The following is a 7,350-nucleotide window of genomic DNA, read 5'->3' as shown; positions in this document are numbered from 1 at the left end:
TTGAAGCATTTCTGCTATTTACGCCTTCCGAAAATTGTTGTTTAAACAATAAAAATCGCCAATCGACGCCCCTAGACCACACATCACACACGGATAGAAAAGCCAAAGTATCAATATGGTACTGTTTAGTTAAGCTGTTCATGGTTTAACATTTTCCATTTCTCTCAGTGAAGTTAGTGACAGCCGACCGAAGTGGCCGAGCGGTTCTAGGCGCTTCAGTCCGGAACCGCGCTGTTGTTACGGTCGCAGGTTCGAATCCTGCCTCAGGCATGGATGTGTGTAATGTCCTTAGGTTAGTTAAGTTTAAGTAGTTCTGAGTTTTAGGGGACTGATGACCTCAGATGTTAAGTCCCATAGTACTCAGTGCCATTTGAACCACTTTGATGTTAGTGACAGATCTTGTCCACATCTTGCAAGCTCACCTGTAGTGTTGACACGTCTACGACGTCGTTAATTTTGATATGGAGTATCCTTAGCAACGCATTGTACAGGAACTTGAGAAGTATACACATAGTTGTAGATGCATAGATCCATTTGGAATTAAGTTCCGATGCGATGGGCGAAAATGCCGCAAATAACAACCATAATGATGTTAGTTGTTCATGTAGCTACACACCATCCGCAGTATTTATACCTAGAGCTCGCGCAAAATAACTTGACTCCTGTACAGAGAGGCGGCATTCTCGTTCACAGCCTTCTTTAAGTCCACCCCTCTGTTCTGACAGTTTGGTGTCTTCTACTGAACTGTGCGGTTCGTCCATTGTGTACAAAAAATTCTCTGCTCACTTTGGCACTGCCAGTGGGCGTTGTAGCACAGTGGGACTGAAGGTGTGCACACGCTGGCTGTTCTGCAACTTTTTCTCAAACGATTTTGAAGGAGTTACTCTGTAAAAATATTTGCATCTCTGCCATCTTATAGCCTCATTCGTCAACTGAATGACGAACTGCGTATCACTTCGTTAATGGCCATAGTTATTGTGATATTCCGACACTGAGTAAGCTACAGAAGGAAATTCGAATATTTTGCAATGAAAAACAGGAGTAGCTATTAGTTTGAGTTTGGTGCATGCAGACCACACATTGCTGCGTATGAAGTGTAGCTAGCAGACTGAATTTTTCTTTAAACTTGAGGCGAGAGCTATTTATGATCCCGGTCTCGAGAAAATAGATTGTATGTGGTGCACTCACTTGCGATCGTGCATATACAGCATGGAGTAAAAATGAAATATTCATAACATCCCTCATAGTTTGAGATTTCGAAATGAGTTTTTCGCAGTTGATAGCACGATAAGCGTAGCGTATTTTGCCATGTAGTTAACCTGCAAAGATTTCTTACCTACTGTGAATCTTAGTAACTACAGAGTTTTTCAACGATATTATGTATTTGTTTTAAGGGTCATCGAGAGCTGGTGAAATGAGATTTAGTACATAACATAAAGGAAGAAGTTACACGCCCATTTTTACACCTAGCATGGGCCAGTCATAAGCTGCCGACTTCACTTGTCCGTATCTTTCGTTTAATAATAGGGAGTTTCAGGATTCTGTCGCATTACCAACTGTATTACCATGTTAGTGAGGAGTGTTTTGGCAAAGAAACCAGTTTTAACATAACAGGAAGAGAAAGAAAGGAAAATTGTACAAGTCATACGAAATAAACAGCTCCTTCTGTTGCAGCGTGGGACTGTATCCCACTGTGTTTTTAATAAAGGACGTTTGACTTGTCGACTTATTGGTCGTACTTACATAACTTGCAAAATACAATCGTTTGCGAACTAGCTATGCGTAGCTTTCGATCTCTGCTTGTGAGTAACCTTCAGCTGCTGAAATGTACCACCTCTTTCATGCTGTGTCTGCCAGCAGTGCGAACTACCCCACTACCGATGCTCCTCCCCTACCACGTCGTCTGTGCAGAATCGGATATACACTGGAGAGCCAAAGAAACTAGTATACCTGCCTAATATCGTGTAGGGCCCCCGCGAGCACGCAGAAGTGTCACAACACAGCGTGGCACAGACTCGACTTACGTCTGAAGCACTGCTGGAGGGAATTGACACCATGAATCCTGCCTGGCTGTCCATAAATCCGTAAGAGTACGAGGAGGTGGAGATCTCTTCTGAACAGCACGTTGCAAGGCATAACAGGTATGTTCAATAATGTTCATATCTGGGGAGTTTTGTGTCCAGCGGAAGTGTTTAAACTCAGGAGAGTGTTCCTGGAGCCACTCTGTAGCAATTCTGGACGTGTGGGGTGTCGCATTGTCTTGCTGGAATGCCCAACCCTGTCGGAATGCGCAATGGACATGAACTGATGGAGGTGATTAGAGCCGACCGCAGTGGCCGAGCGGTTCTAGGCGCTTCAGCCTGGAACCGCGTGACCGCTACGGTCGCCGGTTCGAATACTGCATGGGCATGTATGTGTGTGATGTCCTTAGGTTGGTTAGGTTTAAGTAGTTCTAATTTCTAGGGGACTGATGACCTCAGATGTTAAGTCCCATAGTTCTCAGAGCCATTTGAATCATTTTTTTAGATGATCAGACAGAATGCTCACGTACGTGTCACCTGTCAGAGCCATGTATAAACGTATCAGGGGTCCCATATCACTCCAACTGCACACACACCACACCGTTATAGAGCCTCCACCAGTTTGAACAGCCCCTGCTGACATGCAGGGTCCATGGATTCATTAGGTTGTCTCCATACCCGTAGACGTCCATCCGTTCGATATAATTTGAAACGAGACTCGTCCGACCAGGCAACATGTTTCCAGCCATCAACAGTCTAACGTCGGTGTTAACGGGCCCAGACGAGGAGTAACACTTTGTGTCGTGCAGTCATCAATGGTACACAACTGGGCCTTCGGCTCTGAAAGCCCTGATGGTCCCGCATTGAAATCTGCAGCAATTTGCGGAAGCGTTGCGCTTCTGTCACGTTGAACGATTCTCTTCGGTCGTCGTTGGTCCCGTTCTTGCAGGATGTTTTCCCGGCCGCAGCGATGTCTGAGATTTGATGTTTTGCCGGATTACTGATATTCACGGTATAGTCTTGAAATTGTCGTAAGGGAAAATCCCCACTTCATCGCTACCTCGGAGATACTATGTTCCATCGCTCGTGCGTCGACTATAACAGCACGTTCAAACTCACTTAAATCTTGATAATCTGCCATTGTAGCAGCAGTAACCAACCGATCTAACAAATGCGTCAGACACTTATATAGGAGTTGCCGATCGCAGCGCGTTATTCTGCTTGTTTTCATATCTCTGTCTTTGAACACGTATGCCTATACCAGTTTGTTTGGCGCTTCAGTGTAATTACATTTTGTGGACTATAATTGCCTTTCTTACTATCGTTGAGTGTTTTACTGTGGCATGGAATAAGTTTTTGTACAGCCTCGTCGTAGATATTTGCTGATTGTGAGTAAAATAATACTATAGAAAACCTGTTTGCGAAACGCAAATGGTGGCAACGTGACATATTTGTTATTTCTGTTCGACACGTCACACATTCCATCAGAAATTCCTTCTCATATGACTGTCACGCAAGCTCCAAGGTTCGGAACACTTCCACCCACGAAGTAACCACTGATTCATGCATTGCCTCACTAGATATCTAATGTCCACTAATGTCACGTTTCGTGCGCAGTAATCGTGAAGTGAATCACAGCCAGAATCTAGAATACGACTGTCGTTCAGAAACTTCTGTCGCTGCTCGTACAAAGCTCAAACCTAACTGCAAATACTATACGGCCTAATAAAAATAGTAAAGCACTCAAAATAAATTGTCGTATTTCATTGTAACCTCGTACATGCACACACCATTGGCGGGTAGGTTAACGATCAATGTTTCAGTTCACTGTGACAAGTAGAAAGGGCACCAGAGCGCTTTAGAGTTTATCGTGTTCAGTGTTGTTACCAGGCCCGGTAAGGTATATAAGGAGTGTGAACAGCGTCAGATGTTGACTGATTATTGTGAAGGACACGGGGATAGCGCATACTTGTGTGAGGCAACTTTATTAGCACCTGGCAGGGTTTCAGAGGGGACTCATTGTGCGCCACTTTTTCGCCGGCTGGTCGAATGGTGCAGTATCCAGATATGTGAGGCATTGGACTGCGTGGAAAGGTGTGCTCAGGCCTTCTGGTCGTCAAGGTTCCGTTCCCTCACGTCTGACCACCTCAAGAACGGATTGCCATACTGTGCACTTGTGCTGCCATCCTGGAACAAGTAATGGACTCCCTGAAACATTCTGTGTTATCCTGCACCACTGGTCGGAGGCTAGCAGCTGCCGGAATAAGCTGCAGTTAATACCGTACGACACAAACTGATCCATTTGGCGTGGTGCCATGACCAGGAAGCACGGACTGTTATGAACGGCGTCGCATTGTTTTCAGAGATCTACGGCTACTACATCTACGTGATTACTCTGCTATTCACAATAAAGTGCCTGGCAGAGGGTTCAATGAACCACCTTCATGCTGCCTCTCTAGCGTTCCACTCTCGAACGGCACGTGGGAAAAACGAGCACTTAAATTTTTCTGTGCGAGCCCTGATTTCTCTTATTTTATCGCGATGATCATTTCTCCCTACATAGGTGAATGCCAACAGAATGTTTTCGCAATCGTAGGAGAAAAATGGTGATTGAAATTTCATGAGAAGATCGCGACGTAACGAAAAACGCCTTTGTTTTAATAATTACCACTCCAATTCACGTAACATGTCTGTGACACTATCTCCCCTATTTCGCAATAATACTAAACGAGCTGCCCTTCTTTGTACTTTTTCGATGTCATCCGTCAGCTCCACCTGATGCGGATCCCACACCGCACAGCAATACTCCAGAAAAGGGCGGACTAGCGTAATGTAAACAGACTCTGTGGTAGACATGTTGCACCTTCTAAGTGTTCTGTTAATGAATCGCAGTATTTTGGTTTGCTCTATCCACAATAATATCTATGAGATCGTTCCAATTTAGGTTATTTGTAATTGTAATTCACAAGTATTTAGCTGAATTTACAGCCGTCAGATTTGTGTGACTTATCGCGTAATAGAAATTTAGCTGATTTCTTTTAGTACTCATGTGAATAACTTCACACTTTTCTTTATACAGGTTCAATTGCCACTTTTCTCACCATACAGATATCTTATCTAAATCATTTTTCATGTCGTTTTGATCATCTGATGACTTTACAAGACGGTAAATGACAGCATCATCTGCAAACGCTCTAAGACGGCTACTTAGAATGTCTCCTTTGTCGTTAATATAGATCAGGAACAATAGAGGGAACTCACAGTTCTGCACTATCCTGGATGACCATCACTGTGATCTGGGAAAAAGTTCAATTCTTCCAGTGTTTTGGGGAGGCTCAGCGGCGTTACTGCTGGCGGCTTTGTGTGGGCAGCCATCGGGTATGACTTCAGGTCAAGGCTGGTAGCGATTGACGAAAGTCATGCCTTACCTCTCATGCGACAGTATCTTGGTGGCATTTTTCAACTGGAAAATGCTCGTCTACACTTGGTACTCGTCTCAAAGAACTGTCTTTGAGATGTTCAGGTACTCCCGTGGGCTGCAGGATCCCAAAGCTGCCCATGATAGAATATTCCGACCTTCTCTATAGGATCTAGTGACGACAATAAGTCATTGTAAATATACAAGACATTCAAGTCATACTGCGTTTGAATATGGTTCAAGTGGCTGTGAGCTCTATGGGACTTAACATCTGAGGTCATCAGTCTCCTAGAACTTAGAACTACTTAAACCTAACTAACCTAAGGACACCACACACATCCATGCCCGAGGCAGGATTCGAACCTGAAGCGCCTAGAACCGCTCGGCCACACCGTCCGGCCGTTTGAATATCCATATGATGAATATCCAAGCAACGATACACAGAGTAAAGTTACGCAGTTCGGCTGGTATGACTGTGCTAGACCCAGAGCTTTGGCAGATGGTAAACATTCTAGTTGTTACGACTTTAAAAGACCCATGTACTGAGTTATTTTGTAGGTGTTGAGACGACCCGCCAATTGCAGCAGCGTGCTAATAATACTAATGGTAGTGAAGGTGACAGTGCGCGTGACAGTGATATTAATGGCGCGTCGTCGATAGAGACAGCGTCTGTTGACACACCCTGGGGCGCAGGTTACTGACGTGAAAAAGATTCCATTGTGTCGACACAGGCTACCGTCATAAACCACATGTAGACCTTACCCTGATATCTGCTGTAAAGCACAGGATAATACTCACAAACAATTTTCTTAAATAATAACTGACCTGTTTGCTAACCAGCATGCAAGCTATAGCACTTACTTGAATAAAATGAAATAATATATATGAAGATAGTAACTGTTCTCGAAAGAACAGATACCATTGATGAGCGTACAGCTTCTCTAGAATAAATGATAATTAATTGAAACCCTCAGGTGCCGTTGATATACCTCGATGGGGACAGCTAAAAATGTGTGCCCCGACCGGGACTCGAACCCAGGATCTCCTGCTTACATGGCAGACGCTCTATCCATCTGAGCCACCGAGGACACAGATGAATGGCGCGACTGCAGGGACTTATCCCTTGCACGCTTCCCGTGAGACCCACATTCTCAACTGCCCACAATCTACATACGTAAAGTACCTAATAGATATTTGCCCATCCACTCATTACTCGCGCACACTAAGGTGACGATTCCCGTGAGAGATCTTTCGAGAACAGTTGCTATCTTCATATATATCGTTAAAGGCTACCCAGCCATTGACCTTTGTCTGTGCGAATGCGCACAGGTTGCCCGAACTCTTACAGGAATCACCACCTTAGTGTGCGCGAGTAATGAGTGGATGGGCAGATGTCTATTAGGTATTTTACGTATGTAGATTGTGCACAGTTGGGAATGCGGGTCTCACGGGAAGTGTGCAAGGGATAAGTCCCTGCAGTCGCGCTATTCATCTGTGTCCTCGGTGGCTCAGATGGATGGGCCGACACGGTAGTTCAGCGTGTTCGGTCACAGGGTTAGCTGCCCTCTGTAATAAAAAAACTGAGTTAATGGATCAACGACGAACTGAAACGGGTGTCTTGCGACGTCCGCCCCGAGCAGTTGTAACGAACTCAAACGAACAAAATGAGACTTAAAAAAAAAAAAAAAGAAGAGATGGATAGGGCGTCTGCCATGTAAGCAGGAGATCCCAGGTTCGAGTCCCAGTCGTGGCACACATTTCCAGCTGTCTTCATCGAGGTGTATCAACAACACCTGTCGGAAGCTGAGGGTTTCAATTAATTATCATTTGAAATGAAATAACTTGTTGCGTAGGCACGTAATCTACAAATAATAATTCGTAGCACTAGACACCAGGTGGGAATTGATTGAT

General features: G+C 44.6%; 1 non-coding gene across 1 annotated transcript; it reads right to left on the bottom strand.

Moving 5' to 3' along the window:
* Positions 1-6,453: 6,453 nt before the first annotated feature.
* On the bottom strand, positions 6,454-6,527 carry Trnat-ugu (transfer RNA threonine (anticodon UGU)). The gene has a single exon. It is a non-coding gene; the product is annotated as a tRNA-Thr (tRNA).
* Positions 6,528-7,350: the final 823 nt, after the last annotated feature.

The sequence above is a fragment of the Schistocerca serialis genome, chromosome 8, assembly GCF_023864345.2.
Source record: "Schistocerca serialis cubense isolate TAMUIC-IGC-003099 chromosome 8, iqSchSeri2.2, whole genome shotgun sequence".
Taxonomy (NCBI): domain Eukaryota; kingdom Metazoa; phylum Arthropoda; class Insecta; order Orthoptera; family Acrididae; genus Schistocerca; species Schistocerca serialis.
Note: the sequence above shows the minus strand (reverse complement) of the source record. Positions and strands in the feature narration are given on the sequence as shown.